The 17,232-nt window shown below is 36.8% G+C and overlaps 1 protein-coding gene across 1 annotated transcript in view; it reads right to left on the bottom strand.

Annotated features, from left to right (window-relative positions):
* Positions 1-17,232, bottom strand: part of gas2l1 (growth arrest-specific 2 like 1) — a 36,647-nt gene that overhangs the window by 16,894 nt on the left and 2,521 nt on the right. The window lies entirely within an intron of this gene.

Genomic DNA, 17,232 nt, shown 5'->3' with positions numbered 1-17,232 from the left:
GAATAGAATCAGAGTTATATTAAAAACGTCCTGGCTCTTCTAAGCTTTATAATAGCAGTGAATGGGTGTTGATATTTTGAAGTCCAATAAAGTGCATCCATCCATCATAAAAAAAGTAAAGTTGATGTCAGTAAAGGACTTCTGAAGTGAATCAACGCGCTTGTGTAAGAAAAACTCTCGTGTACGCACGTACAACAGTTAGTGGAAGAGATTACAGTTTATAAAGTTTTAAATACAGATATTTTTCTTACACAAAAGCATCAATTCACTTCGGAAGGCCTTTATGACGTGACATGTGGAGTACTTTTTATGATGGATGGATGAACTTTATTTGATTTCAAAATCTCACCAGCCATTCGCCATCATTACAAAGTTTGGAAGAACTCCAACTCCAATTGTATTCGTCTGAAAGAAGAAAGTCATACATACCTAGGATGGCTTGAGGGTGTGCAAATCATAGGTTAATTTTCATTTTTGGATGAACTATCCCTTAAACATTGCTTTCTTGTAATATTAAAAATGTATTATACTAAATAGAAAAAATATGCATTATATTTATACTTTTTGTTTATACTCGTGTACATATCTCTTCAATAAAGGAGTTGAGCTGGAGTCATTCCTCAGTTGTTTACTGCCTCACTGCAGACTATAAAAGCCATTTATTCACACTGAGACAAACATTCCACTGAATGTCCAGCAGCACCTGAACAGAAGCAGTTTCCTGTGAGAAACACTGAGTCACATCCCTTACCTCACTTCAACTCTGTGTGTTAGAGAGTGAAGGACGCTGGGAGCATGTGTAAGCATGTGAACGGATGGAATGTAACTTATATGCGATGCATCATAGGTTGGTCCGTTATTGACTACTAAGCTCCTGAGATGACTGATTCACCGAAAGAGCCCGACCTTTCTAATTCCTGTCACACCTTAATTGAATCACTCCCTAGAGAAAACAGTCTCTCTTTCTTTATCTCCCTCTCTCACTCTCTCTAAAGCACAAACAGTGAAACAAAGAGCCATTACTGAAGTTGCGTCATTTCCCGATGAGATCTGGGACTTGCCCAATGATTAACTCAAAGGCACATGCCACATACACATCAAACATTACTATTGATGTGAAAGAGAGTGACGGAACAGTATGGAAGCATGCATGTGTTTTGATTTAGAGTGGTCAGTCTGGTCAAAAGTGCTGTACTGGGTGGGGTGATCATGGGCTTGCGCAGGCTCTCATTCTCTCTGATGCTGTTCTGTTCTGTTTGCAGTCTTTGAAAAGACTTTCCCAAAATGAGTGTGGCACCATGACAACAAACAGGGCAAAAGTCCAGGAGATCAGTCAAGAAAGCAGCAATGTTAAGAGTTGAAACTCGTATGGCAAGACAAAACGGCCATTTTAAAAAGCATGAATAAGACACACTTTTCCAGCAAAAAAGTAACATTTTAAATTTTTAATTGCCAATGTGTGAGGGTCTGGATCTCATAAACATTCATATTTCAGGCCAAAATAAGAATGTAAATATTATTTTTAAACAGGTTCACCTGCATATACTTTAGAATGCTATTTTCTTCCTTGTTACAAGTGTGGCAAAGTTAGACCGTACACTTTGCTGTTCCACTGGACTGCTTGCGCAAACACATGGGAAACTCATCCTTATTTCCTACACAGACAAATTTCCACAGATGAGAGACAGAAGACAGCAGACTTCTGCTGGCATGATTGAGAAGATTTATAGCCGCACACAGTCAATGAGACTTGATTGACTGTAGTTGAATTCGGAGGCTCTGGAATTGTCCATGAATAATTTTCCACATTATTGGTCAGTTTGGAAGATTAGAGGGTTAAAGTTGGAATATTCTATAATTAGACCCAACTTCATGTCTATTTAGGCAGCATGTGTCTGACAGTCACCACAGAACCAGAAAGAGCTGTAATACAGACTTTCTGCTGTTCTCTCTGAAGTAATAAGGCACTCTCTTGCTGTATTTTGCCTCTCTTCATGCTACACTCTCTTTGTCTAGACATCTGCTCTGGAAATTCCGCAAGGAGTGACCACCTTAAAGATGCTATGTTTCCCTACTCATAGTCTTTATGGTTTCTTTCCATTACATCATAGTTATACCACAAACAAATGACGTGACAAAACCAAAACGTTTCTAATAAAGCGATCAACACTGCATACAAGTGTTCCTACTCATTTTAAATGCAAAAACATTAGCCAATCGTAACAGAGACATTCACATATAAATCTTAATGCTACAGCAGTAAAAATAATAAAGTCTCACACAAACGCAAAGAAATGTGGCTCTGTGCAGAAAATAAACTACTATGCTGAGTGTTTCTTTTAGTAACAGCTATGAATTTTTAAATAGCTGTCGGAAGTCAGTCACTGAGTATTACTAGAAACTTGATCGATGTAAATGTTATAAGTGGACTTCAAACACTATAAGTGGATGGACATCAGGGAAACAATTAAATGCTACAGAAGTATACAGTATGGAGCCTTAAAGCTCATAGCACGGTTTGAAATCTATCCGTTAGACTGAAGAAGAATCAAGTTTACACAGCTCTGTCATTCAGTGTAGCAGAACCAGAGCGGGCAAACTCGCTGTGACGTTGGCACCGCATTTCTTTGTTGATTTTAGCTGAGGAACCACCCTTACCAGACGTTATTTAAATGTCTGTTTCTTCAGCAATGCCTACTGTCAGCAGGATATACAGTATGCAAACACTAGACAATGACATGTATATGTGATAGATTCAGCTCAGAGAATGGGAAAACACTGGTTCTGCACTGCTGGAAACAGCGATAAGAAATGAGAGTCATATGACGGCAGTTACGGATGCAGGCATCTCCTGGGAAAAACATACTGGCAGACAGAAAGAGATGAACACCTGATGGGAGGAGGGAGTGAGACGGCAGAAAAGGAGACGCCTGCTGGGAGTGAATAAATATGATAATGAAACAAACTTGACACATTAACTTCTGTGACAAATTAAATGAACACCATTAAAGTTATTTAGCACAGTTAACATATTTATCCAGTCTGACATTAAATATGATTCATACTGTTCAGCATGATTCTAAAAGACAGCAGCACAAGTCAGTGTCCATGTTTACAACACACACAAAACAATAACTCTGTTGAAATGATTCTTAGTTCTTTCATGACACTCTGGTCCTTAATGCAAAATGATAATATTCACAGTGTTAAACAACTTGGCACAAGCTGATTGGTTCATGTTCCATATGCAGCCAATGAGCTTGCTGCTTTAGATGGCTGGTTAGCATTCACTAGAGCATTTCACAGCGCACTTTCAGAGTTCCTCTGAAACACTCCACCTCCCCAGCTCCACCTGTATAGATCTACTACGGGTTATTATATATGCTATTTGTGCAGCAGCAGTAAGTCTTAAATACTCACAGCGCTGTATTGGCATACATATTGGCAGTAGCAAGTTCCTGTACTTGCTTTGCAGCAGCAGCAATAATCTACAACAAAAGCAATAACCAACAGCAGCAGCAATTCACCAAATACATTAACATTGTCATATCCATTATCCATGCTAAAAACTTCTGAGCGTTGTCATAATAAAAAATATATATTGTTATGATTCACAATGATTTTAGAAATCATCATGCTTGGATGATATTAATTTCAATATGGTAATTTTTAATGTTTGCCAATAAGCAATTTAAAGTGCTACAAACTGATGAAAATCAAAGGGCAATCATTAGTGTACAGTTAGTTTAAAATAAAACTAACTAGGTCAGATGACAAATTGTGTACTTAATTCAACTGAATACAGTTCCAGTCAAAAGATTTTGAACAGTAAGACTTTTAATTTTTTTAAATAAGTCTCTTCTGCTCACCAAGCCTGCATTTATTTGATTCAAAGTACAGCAAAAACATTACAATTTTGAAACATTTTTCTATTATTCTGATTCTAATATTCTGATTGGCTGCTCAAAAAACATTTATTATAATTATTATATTGAAAACAGCATTGTAATATTTTTAGGTTCCTTTGGTAAATAGAAAGTTCAGAAGAACAGCATTTATCTGCAATAGAAATTTGCAATTTAAAGCATGCTTGCTAAATAAAAGTATTAATTCCCCTCCCCCCCCAAAAAAGAAAAAGAAAAAGACAATGACTCAAAAAAAAAAAAAAAAATTGTGATGGTAGTGTAGTTCTAAAAACTGGTTTCGAATCAGTGAATCATGAATTGAATTAATCAGTTGTCAACTGAAAGGTTCACCGCCCTAACAAATGAATGTAAAGAATTGTTTCGATTCTGCACTACTGCTATTAAAAGCGAAGGATGAAATAGTATAATAAAAGGATATAACAAATATTAAAACATTCTGAAATTTATGTTACTGAATTCATGTTTTCCAATCCAACTTTTCACTTATTTTTATGCTGACATTAAAATTAATAACGAAAAGCAATTGTTTTAAATTCCAATAATTTAAAATAACGGTGTCAGACTTTTGCATCACACTTAATATAAGTAAATTTCTGCCAATTAAAAGATAAAATTAATTGCACTGATGCCAAAAAATGGATCACACTTAATTATTTTAATTGAATTAATCTTAATAATGAATAAATTCTGAATGAATACTAAAAGAAAGGATGTTGTTTTAAGGCATTGCACATGAACTCATCTTTGTTGTGTTTTTGGTTCCCGAATGCTGTTATCTATGCTGTTTTTTTGCCTGAGCGTATGTCTGGAGGGAAAACTCTCTGTTTATCACCCTGTTTCCTTTACCACCAACACAGCAGCACTATGGGACTGTGAGGGCCAGCATCAAAGATACAGTGCCGGGCGCGGTCAGCCTGGAGATGCAGACGGGGAAATGGAGCATCTGAGAGATAGTGAGCTGTATCTGGGTCTCTGATAACTGCAGGCTACCTGATACACACACACTCACACATGCTTTGACAGTGGTGACATGCAGAAGGCCAGATGGGTAAAAAGCGAAGGACCCTTCCGGGTTAGATATAAAAGGGCCGTGGGTGTGGATTGTTTTGGAATAGCCGATTAGTTTCTCAGTAAATGCGTGACTGAAAGTCTCAGAAGAGTTCCGTGTGAACAGACACTCTCAGTGGTGAAAAATAGTGGTAGACTTGTATTCACACTTACAAAAGCAACCCAATAAATTGTAGTAACTGTTCTGTTTTGGCAAACCATGCGTTCCATTCAGCAGTTAAACTGTATTGAATAATAACAATATTTAAACAGTATGGTACTGTTTGAGTAAAGTCTGAAAAAGAAAATCCCTCACAGAAAAACGTTGTTTCAGTTGTGCAAGAATGAGAAATCTGTTTGCTAAGAAGTTTATATCTGATTCCATCAGGAGATACAGACTGGGAAGGTTCCAACCTAAATATGATCATGCCTTGCATTTAACACACTGCTTCAGCACAGCGGGTGTCTAGCACAGCAGAAACATTTCTTGCATCTCCAGTGGGGGTGAATTAAACTCAACTGAACCGTATCAGCTGAAACCAACCTAAGATCAACATCACATACACACATGACAAACAATAAAAAACAGATCATTCCATTCAACGTCATTCCATAATCTGGGTCAGTTACAGCCCTGTTAAACAGACCAGCATATGCTGGTTGTTTTGAAGCATGGCAGCTGGCTTGAGCTGGTTTAAGCTGGCTTTTAGTTGGTCATGAGCTGGTCTTGAGAAGGAGCTAGTTTCTTAGGACCAGCACATGACCAGCTTAAACCAGCTCATAACCAGCATCCAGCATTTTTGTGTATTTGAACGCTTTCCAACAATGACTGCATGATTTTGAGATCCATCTTTTCATAATGAGGACAACTGAGGGACTCATATGCAACCAATACATAAGGTTCAAACGCTCACTGATGCTCCAGAAAGGAAACGATGCATTAAGAGCCGGGGGTGAAAACTTCTGAACAGAAAGGAGATGTGTACATTTTTCTTATTTTGCCTAATTATCATGTTTTTTCATTTAGTCCCCTTATTTTGTCTTCTGGGAAACATGTAACTATCTTCTGTAGCCTCTGAAGGGCAGTACTAAATAAAAAAAAATATGACATTTAGGCAAAATAAGAAATGTTTACACATCTTCATTCTGTTCAAAAGTTTTCACCCCTCAGCTCTTAATGCATTGTGTTTCCTTCTAGAGCATCAGTGAGTGTTTGAACCTTCTGTAATAGTTGCATATGAGTCCCTCAGTTGTCCTCAGAGTGAAAAGATGGATCTCAAAATCATTCAGTCATTGTTAAAAAGGGTTCAAATATACAAAAATGCTGGAAAACCAAAACATTTTTGTTTTGAATTTTTCTGAAAAACAGCAGGCAGTTGAACTGTTCAGGATAAACAAGCGACTCATGAACAACTATCACTAAACAAAAACAAAAAAAAAAAACACAGCTGTGGATCATTCAGGTAACAACACAGTATTAAGAATCAAGAGGATGCAAACTTATGAACCAGGTCATTTTTATAAATTCAACTATTATTTTCTCTTGTGGGCTATATGTAAACATCTTTTATGTGAAATATCTTATTCAGGTCAGTACTAAATAAACAATAACATGCATTTTGCATTGTATGCATAAACAGGAAACAATGAGACATATTTCAAAATATCTTCTTTTGTTATTGACGGAACAAAAAGTAACTACTACAGAAAAAAAGTATTTTTAACAAGGTCATTCGTGACAGTTTCAGCCAGCAGTGTGATCGGGTGATTGTATCACAAAGGACTAGTGTGCTTTGCCAGCATACCTCTACAAGGGAAAACATGCGGGGAAGGCGCACATACATTCATACAGTTCTGTCATCTCTTATTGAACTTGTCATCCTTAATTAAAAGGGCAGTCCTTCTACCATCAAAAAAATAAAACACCACTGAAATTTCCACACACACACACGAACAGAGAGACCGAACCAGACAAACCAGAATAATTAGCAGGGCTTAAGATAAACTTAAGATGAATGAAAAGACCAAGTTACCATGACAGGATTGTTTCCTTTTAGTCAAGGAAGGCATTTTGTAAACTCTGACTGGTGAAATCTGAGGGTTAGTCTCCAGTGCTTTATAAAGGCTTGTTGTGGCTTGCGCTCAAGGGCGAAGCAAAATATGTGCCTGTCTGAAAAACTATAGAATGAAAGCTCTCCTCACAAACTTTGGCATAAGACTATCACACGCTTGTCCTTTGGTTTAAGGCCTTATTATGATGAAACTGAAGCTGCGTTTAAGGAGATAAACAGAGATATAAACTTATACAAGTACCAGGAATATCAGGTGACCTTCTGGCACATATATAGTATAAAAATTAACATGACCTAAATTGTACCCACCATAAAATCTCTCCAGCTACAGTATGTAACTTTACATATAGTATGGCACTGTCTCCCTCTTTCTGTCTTCCCACAATCTACTGCACAGATTATGTAATTAATTTTTATATTTCAGTCATAGTACAATTTGGTCACGCAAAAACTATATCAAGGCCATGAGGGACAAAAACATACAGAGGTCATTAAGTTACTTAATCATTCAAATCAACTACAGTGTCTATTACAGTGGTTAATCAGCGGCCGTTTTATTCATTTATCATATGACTAAACAGCAATGAGAGGCCACATGGACAACTGAGACTTTAAAGAAGACCTATTATGTCCCTTTTTACAATATGTAAAATAAGTCTCAGGTGGAAGCAGAAACATGCTGTTTTCGTGCATGTCTCTTTAAATGCAAATGAGCTGCTGCTCCCCGCCCACTTTTCTAGAATAGAACTGTGTCTTTACAGCTCGTACCTCAGATGCTCTGCCAAAAAAACATCTGTTTGGTTTTGATTATCATGTCTATGATGCTAAAATCATGCGTTTTAAACCATATTAGTTTAAACTTCTGATATATGGTTTTCTGAGGGCACACATCTGAAGCATGCAAACAGAAAACACCTGTCACACTGCATGTGAGTACTAATAAGTAAGTTCTCTTTCATGCCTTATTGCGCTTAAACTGTCAAATACACACAAGTTGATGTTAAAAACACACAGACGTTACAAAAAAAGTCGGTTATGTCTGTAAAGATGAACAGCCTGGAAAGAAATCACGTTTATATTAGATTTGTGTGGAAGCAGTGTAATATACAGGGGAAAAAAAAAAAAATCAATAAATCCACTGCTCTCTTGTCTCCTCTGAGGCTGGGACTCTAAATAGTGTTCTGTTCTCGTCTGTGCAGCCAACGACAGAACAGTTAGCATGCTTTGCTCGAATTTTTGCCATGGCGTTAGAACTGGTACACAGTTGTCACTTGCGAAAACAAAATTGCAGCGTTGTTTAAGAGGTGGTAATATTATAAGATCCCCTTTCTAAGTCACAGCGTGGAGTGAAATCTGAGCAGCTGAGAAAGGTACTGTATTGTCCTTTTTCACGTTTACTGAGTTGGTAGATACACTGGGGACCCGATTATAGCACCTAAATATGGAAAAAGTCGGATTTTCGTTATAGGTCCCCTTTAACATTACAAAAAATGTATGCGTTACCATAGTACCTGTTCAAAACACAACAATTGCTCATATCACCATACTTGCAGGTGATTCAAACATACTGTAATACGAATGGCATCCATGCTGTGATTCCATCAGCCACCAACAGAGTTAAGAAACCACTCAGCTCCCACACTGAGCAGATACAGACACGGGTGCACGCGCATTCATCTCTGCATGCTCAGTTACACATGAATGTATATACACATGTGTGCAGACAAACAAAAGCTGAGTATATGCAGGTGCTGTATGAAATGACATATACAGCCCACTCCACTAGTTCTGTTAATAGAGCAGTCCTGCAGCCCACCACAGAAAGATACATGACCTATGGCAGCCAAAACGTAATGCATAAATCAGCATGACCATAAAAAGAGAAAAGACTAAAGATGAGTTCATATGGGAAACAGTCAGTGGGACAGAGAGAGGGAGAGAGTGAGAGACATCCTCTCACAGCGAAGCCTGAGCTTGTATGATTCTGACCCAGCACAAACTGTCATGACCTACTTTTCCTGTCTCTCTCTCTCTCTCTCTCTCTTTCTCTTTCTCTGTCTATCTATCTCTCTGGTGTAAAATCCATTAGAGGCGAGTCTAGCTGTCTGTACAGTACAGGCACTTCTGGCAAACTGTCTCCTGCTCTTTTTTGAATACATGTACTGAAGCATAAGGCAGGGTTATTTTTGTAAACTCAAACTAAGACGAAGAGTGAAGCTTGCGTTCATGGTGCAAGTGAGAAAGGATTGAGCAGCCTTTATTTTGCTAAAACTTATTTCTTCCAAATAATATGACGACCTTAGATTTTTATAAATGAACACATTTAAAGAGATAGCTCACCCTAAAATGAAAATTCTGTCATTCATTACTTACCCTCATGACGTTCCAAACCTATAAGAACACTTAAATTAAGAACACAAATTAAGATATGTTTGATGAAATCTGAGAGCTTTCTGATCTTGCATAAACAGCAACTGACACGTTAAAGGCCCAGAAAGGTAGTAAGGACATAGTTAAAATAGTCCATGTGACATCAGTGGTTCAACTGTAATGTTACTTTTTGTACACAAAGAAAACTAAAATAATGACTTCATTCAACAATTTCAATTTTTGGGTAAACTATCCCTTTAATGCAAGTAAACAAAAATTTATATACAGTGGTTGAAATACTACCTGAAATAAAACACACAAAAATAGTTTTAGCAGTCATCGGACACTCTTCACATGCTGGAATAACCTGACCTGCGTGGGTGAAGACATCCCACAGGTGTGTCTTCACCCACACACAAGTGTGTGACGCCAGAAACATTACTGATACAGAAATCAGAGATGAAACAGCTACAACTGGTAGAAAATAGCAGAGCACTCCTCATTTTCTTACTAATGTACACTACCAGTCAAAAGTTTTTGAACAGTAAGATTTTTAATGTTTTTTTTTAAGAAATCTCTTCTGCTCACCAAGCCTGCATTTACTTGATCCAAAATACAGCAAAAGCAGTAATATTGTAAAATACTATTTAAAACTATTTATTTTTATTATTTAAAATATTTTCTATTTAAAAAGTTCAGATGCAAAGCCAGCTAAAAGCCATCTCGGTCAAAAATTAGATAATGATACTGAGTGTATATTCAATATTTAAAACAGACGAGTAAATTTTTTCAGGATTCTTTGATGAATAGAAATATTCAAAGATTAGCATTTATCTGAAATAAAAAGATGTTGTAACATTATACACTATGCCATTCAAATGCTTGGAGTAGGTATAATTTTTTTTTCTATTGCAGACAAATGCTGTTCTTCTGAACTTTCTATTCATCAAAGAAACCTGGAAAAATTCTACTCGACTGTTTTCAACATAATAATAATAAAAAATGTTTTTTGAGCAGCAAATCAGAATAGTAGAATGATTTCTGAAGGATCATGTGACTGGAGTTATGCTAAAAATTTAGCTTTAAAATCACAGGAATAAATTACATTTTAAAAAAATATATTTTAATAGAAAACAGTTATTTTAAATAGTAAAAATATAACAAAATTTTACAGTTTTTGCTGTACTTTGGATCAAATAAGCAGGCTTGGTGAGCAGAAGAGGCTTCTTTAAAAAACATAAAAAATCTTAACTGTTCAAAAGCTTTTGATTGGTAGTGTATCTTTCCTTTTCTGTCAGTTGTTATACTTATTACAGTTAAACCATAATTACTCAAATGGATATATGCATTATGTAAATACTGGTCTTTCTTACTTCCTATCTATCCTGGAAAAAAAATATTAAGAAGCACAACATTGACAATAGAAAAAAAAAAAAAAAAAAAAATCAATCAATCAATCAAGAATTGTGTGAAATTGAAGACTGGAGTAATAGCTGCTAAAATGTAGCTTTGCCATCACAGAAATAAATTACATTTTTAACCATATTGAAATAAATGTTTTTAAGCGGTTATAAAATTTGACAATATTACTGTTTTGTTACTGTCTAAAAGACATCAAAAACATTAAAACAGTAAAATGTGTACTGCAAAAAATTGTTGAAACTACACTGTAAAATAAATCTAAAATGCACAACGATAACGTCCTTGCCATGAGGTTCACTGAGCAACACATCACCCCATCTGCCCTCACTCTTTCCACTGCTCCCTTTATTCTCCATCCATCTTGTTCTCGTTATTCTGTCCTCAGCTCACCTCTGTTCTGTTTCTCTCTCTGCTCTTATTTCTTTTCTTTCGCTCTAACCCCCACACATCTTTCATTTACGCTCTCTACTGAACTCTGCATTTTTCCATTTTTTTCATATCTTTCGCTGCAAAGCTTTCTGTTTTCCCTCGACCCCACCTCCCTGTGATATCAGCCTCTCTCCCGCTCTCCCGTTGTCCTTCGATTCACCTCTACCTCACAGCTATGTCTCCCTCCCTCTCTCTCTGTCCTCATCTTCCCTTCGGCCTTTAGGGGATTGCAGTTACCTCCATAAATCTCTGAATTTCAACCCTTGAGCGTGAGACAGCATACGTGTGGTCAAAACCCTGCAAGCAGCTCTAACAAGATGACGATAATTTCACATTTTCGGCAGAACATCAGAGTAGTGCTTGCAATATCAGGATATTGCTAAGTGGTTGCTAAGGTGTTCTGAGTGGTTTCTAGGTGGTTCCTTACTGGTAAAACTCAAAAGAGCCCACAATGTCATATTCTCATATTCTTAGACATAGCTCAGGTCTCTCCTTCAAAGTAACTCCATGGAAAATTTCTGTATTTTATTGACCACTAGGCAACAACCAATCCTTCAACAAAGTAGCAGCACACTTCTCAAGAAACCACATGATTTGAGCTATTATTCATGTCTGCATCATAATGAGAAGGGTAACATTACTGCACTGCACCATAAAGCAGTGTGTTTGCTCTCTGTTCTCTTCTCCTTAGCTCTGGGCAGGGGCTGTGTGTGAGTGTGTATGTGTGTAGTGTACGCATGTGCGTGTCTGAGGAACAAAAAGCGAGAGAGAATATTGGGGCTATGCATTATTGACAAAACCATAGAGCAGAATGTCAAGGCCTCAGGGTGTGGGGAGAGAGAAAGAGAGGGAGAAAGACAGAGAACAGAGCGCCTGTTAGATAAAACAGCACTGATGTCAAAGAAATTGTAGGGCATCCTTCTGGTCATGTGCCTTCATGTCATTTCATTGGGTATTTCTGACAAGACGCTGTCTGTCTGTCTGTTTATAAAAGAGATGTGCCAAAACAAAAAAAATTCTGTCTTCTAAATTCTGATTAAAACAACATGTGTCTCGGTGAAAACAGCCTGTTTCCGCCACAAATTATTGTGACTTTTTATCTCACAGATTAGACTTTTTCCTCAGAATTGCATTATATAATCTCACAACTGCAAGCTATACAGTCAGAATTGCAAAACATAAACTCAGCATTCTGACTTTTTTTTGAGATATTTGCAATTGCAAGTTATAAAGTCCAATTTTGAGGGGAAAAAAGACTGATATGTCCTCAGAATTACGAGTTTATATCTCACAATTCTGACGTAATAACTCATAAATGCATGTTATAAAAACTGAATTGCAACATATAAACTCGCAATTCTCAGAAAAGTCGCAATTTTAAGATATACTCGCAATTCTGAGAAAAAAAAATCAGAATGAGTTTATATCTTGCAATTCTAAGAAAAGTCAGATTTGCAAGTTTATATCTTACAATTGTGATTTTATAAAACGCAATTGCAAGTTATTACATCAGAATTGTGAGATATAAAGTCAGAACTGCGAGATAAAAGCTTGTAATTCTGACCTTTTTTCTCACAAAAGCGAGTTTATATCTTGCAGTTCTGACTTTTTTCTCATAATTGCGTGATATAAACTCACAACTGCGAGAAATAAAGTAAGAACTGTAAGATAAAAACTCACAATTCTCACTTTTTTTCTTGCAATTGCAAGTTTCCATTTTGCATTTCTGACTTTTTTCACACAATTCTGACTTTTTTTCTCAGATACCTGAGATATGAACTCGCAATTACCAGTTATAAAGTCCAATTTTAAGGGGTAAAGAAAGGCTGATATGTTCTTAGAATTGCAAGTTTATGTCTCACAATTCTTAATAACTTGCAATTGTGTGTTATAAAGTCAGAATTGCGAGATATAAACTTGCTATTCTGAGAAAAAAGTCACAATTGCAAGTTTATTTCTCAGAATTTAGAAATTAGTGTTACATCTTACAATTCTGAAAAAACAAAGTCAGTGTGTATCACACTAGAAAAAAGTCAGAATTTTAAGATGTTATTTTTTATTCAGTGGCAGAAATGGGCTTCCATACGTAAGAGACTTTGAATATTTAAAAAAGAAAAATCGCACCACCCCACACTTTAGAGCGGTAGTGTATGTTATACTGCATTTCTATTTAAAGCATTCTGAGTAGCCAAGAGTAAGTGCAACTATACCATGAGTGACGTAATGCACTGAGACAGTGCGTCAACAACTGAACTTACACAGACAACTGACAAATGAGCTGAGAAAGCAGACAGAGGAAAACTGTCTTTCTCTCAACTTTGGATTGGATTCTATATGGACTATATGGATACATTTTTGTGACATTCTAGCAGGAATAGGCTGTACTAAATAACATTACATAGGGGGAAGCAGTGACTCTGTCTCCCCCCACGTTGTCCAACAGTGGAAAATCCCAGCCAAACCTACCAGAGATGAGTAAGGCATTAGTGGGAGAAATGCAGGGGAGTATTTGTATCAGTGTTTTTGTAACTAAGAAAATCAAGAGGAACTATTGCTGTGTAATTCAAATACACTCATATCTCAGAGACACTTCTGCTTTTCATCATGCAGCATGAATGTCATTTCAGAATATTAAACCCTCTTGGGAATGAGGATGTGTGTGTGTGTGTCTGTGTTTGAGGATGTGCGAGGAACTAATGGAAGGTGAGGATCCGGCAAAACTACCTTTCATATTCCACAGGGATGAATAGGATTACCAATATTAAATCCGAGCACGTCCGCAAAAGTCTTCTATCCTGTTTCCATGTAAATCTCTTTAAGAAATACAAGATCAAAGTAGAATAATCCTCATGGTCATCATTTTATTTTACAATCATGAATCTTTCATTTGGACAGTGACTTTGATGTGTGTGTGTATTAGTATCAAAATATAAAATAAGCAAGTGACCAAGCTAAAATCCTCAAACTAAATCCAAAAGATAAAATGTGTAGACTTGATTACACCGCACATTCACAGTTCACATGGACAGCACTCACGAAAACTGTATTTGTACATCTACTTCATAATCAAGGCAAGAATGATAGAATTAGGGACCGTAATGTGAGTTGCCAGTGTGATGTAGATCATTTTAACAGATCTGACCATTAAAATGACTTTTGCTGGTGTAATCTAATTTAGTCAGTCAGATTCTGTTACAATTAAATACAATTAAAGGGATAGTTCACTCAAAAAACGATAGCATGAAAGATGGACTTGCTAATGATAACATTTAACAGTGTTATTAAATATTAAAGAGATAGTTCACCCTAAAATGAAAATTCTGTCAATAATTACTCACCCTCATGCCGTTCCCAACCAGTAAGACCTTTGTTCATCTTCGGAACACAAATTAAGATATTTTTGATTAAATCTTAGAGCTTTCTGACCCTGCATAGACAGCAATGCAACTGACATGTTCAAGGCCCAGAAAGGTAGTAAGGACTTCATTAAAATAGTCCATGTGCAACAGTGGCTCAAACTTAATTTGATGAAGCTACAAGATTAATTTTTGTGTGAAAAGAAAACAAAAATAATGACTTTATTTAACAATTTCTTCAAAAACATGCATCATGGCAGAAGAGACTGACAGAGAAGAGAAGAAATTGTTGAATAAATGTGTTATTTTTGTTTTCTTGTAGCTTAATAACATTACGGTTGAACCGCTAATGTCGAATGAACTATTTTAACGACATCCTTAGTACTTTTCTGGGCCTTGAACTTGTCAGTTGCATTGATGTCTATGCAGGGTCAAAAAACTCTTGGATTTCATTAAATGTATCTTTTTTTATTTAATTTGTTTTCCAAAGATGAACGAAGGTCTTACGGGTTTGGAACGATACGAGGGTGAGTAATTACTGGCAGAATTTTCAGTTTTGAGTGAACTATCTCTTTAACTCTAAGTAAGTGTTACAAGACATCAGAATGCGAATCTTACCATGTAAAAAATTGGTGAAAAGGAGCACACACAATTACAAATACTGGCTGACAGGGCTGTCTTTTGGGCGCTGGAACTGTCAAACGGACCTAGGGGGACAGACCCCATTCCCCTCTGTCCAATATCCAATATGGACTAATAAAAATAAAAGTTTTAATAATTCATCAGATAACTCATATTGAGCATCCCCACTTTTTAAGTTTACTTGACTTTTTTTCCAGTACTTCATTACACTAAATCAAGAAGGCGCGAATGTAAATGTCATGAAAAGCAAAAACACACAATAGCAATCACACAGAACTTCTGTATTCTCAAATTGCCTGAAACAATGAAACAGTAAGCTTTTTATATATATTTTAGAGGAAGTCTGAATGTATTTGGGTGGAAGTGTACTTCACCCACAAACCAGTCGTAAGTGGATGCATGACATGCATATCTCTCAAATACAGCAACAAGGTAAACTGTAAATAAATCCAAACAAAGATTTGTCCGAACTTGCCTGTCAGAGACCAGAGGCTGTGAGAAATCGTATAATTACAAATGGCAGTTAATCTCACAGAGCAATACATTAAATGAGACAAGACCAGACAGTCTGCTGAGTGCTCCAGTATGTCCTGGAGCTTCGGGGTGATCTAATGTTTGGACTTGCTCCCTGTCACTGAATCCACCCTGTCTCTGCAGGACAAAGCCAGCTGCTCTGTTCAGCAACATGGCTAGTGAGATAAGATGAGCAGCTGTGTTAGATGATCCAGACAAGGTCAACCAAAAAAGGGACAAATCAGAGTGTCTACTGTGCCAGATTTATCACTGACTGTATACTTAACAATAGGCTTACATTCAGTAAAAAATGCTAACAACCTCTGTGTAATGAATTCTTGATGTAACAGCACCTGACGTTCACTGTTTCTTCACCCTGCTTGTACTCATGCTGATGCTAGCAGTTCACACTCATGGAAAATGGTGCTTGCACGCTCACAAGGGCTCACTGTCCTGTTTGTATGATGGACCAACACTAGATTGACAACTTGATGTTTGGGATGAGAGTTTGCTGGTTTTAAGGGGTGAAATTTCCCTTGCTGATGAAAGTGTTAATGAAGTAAAAGAGGGACTTTTAGAAGGAAATAACCAAGCTGTCCAGTGGCATACGGTAACTGTAACACCAGTGCTTGTGAGAGATTGCAAATTTTCCTCTGTTGTTCCCTAAACATTTTGATGTCAGCATAATTGGATGAGAGCAGATTATCAGGACTAGCAAAAGCACAATGCAAACTGAAGAAGCATCTTTCTTTCTGATACAGCAATATTTGTGCTTCCGGCTGTGACAAAGAAGCTAAATCAAATAAGATGGACATGTTCATCAGTCACTCTGTATTTAAATATTCTCACTAACTTGCTAACACAGACCAGGATCCAATATCTCTGATCCTTAAGCAACAACCTTTCACCCGCTTGACTGATAGCGCAGAACTGGATGATGACATCACTGAATTGACTCTAATTGGAAAAATGACTCTTTGTTATTGTCCTCTTGCATTACTAACAAACTACTTTTCTGTTTGACACTGTAAAGCTGCTTTGACACAATCTGTATTGTATAAAGCGCTACAGTATATAAATAAAGGTGACTTGGCTCAAGAACACACATAGTCAATATATGCCATGGATGGTCAGCATTCTACATGACCAGGGTAAAAAAAAATGTGCAAACTCAGATGTCACATACCAATACAAATCACACACTTTCTGATCTTTCATCTGACGCACACACACACACACATACAAACACAAAGATCCACTCACAAGACCAGATAATGCCAATCACTGAATCACTGGGACAAAACAGGTTGCAAAATTGGACAAACAAAAGCTATCTATTCAGTAGGGTCAGAGGTATGTTTGGATGAAAACTCCTGCTTACACTGTCTCACAAAAGATGTTTCGACTTAATATGGGTCGAAATCATATTTACAAATTAGAAATATGTACAAATCT

The sequence above is a fragment of the Labeo rohita genome, chromosome 5 (assembly GCF_022985175.1).
Source record: "Labeo rohita strain BAU-BD-2019 chromosome 5, IGBB_LRoh.1.0, whole genome shotgun sequence".
Lineage (NCBI taxonomy): Eukaryota > Metazoa > Chordata > Actinopteri > Cypriniformes > Cyprinidae > Labeo > Labeo rohita.
This window is presented reverse-complemented; position numbering and strand designations above follow the sequence as displayed.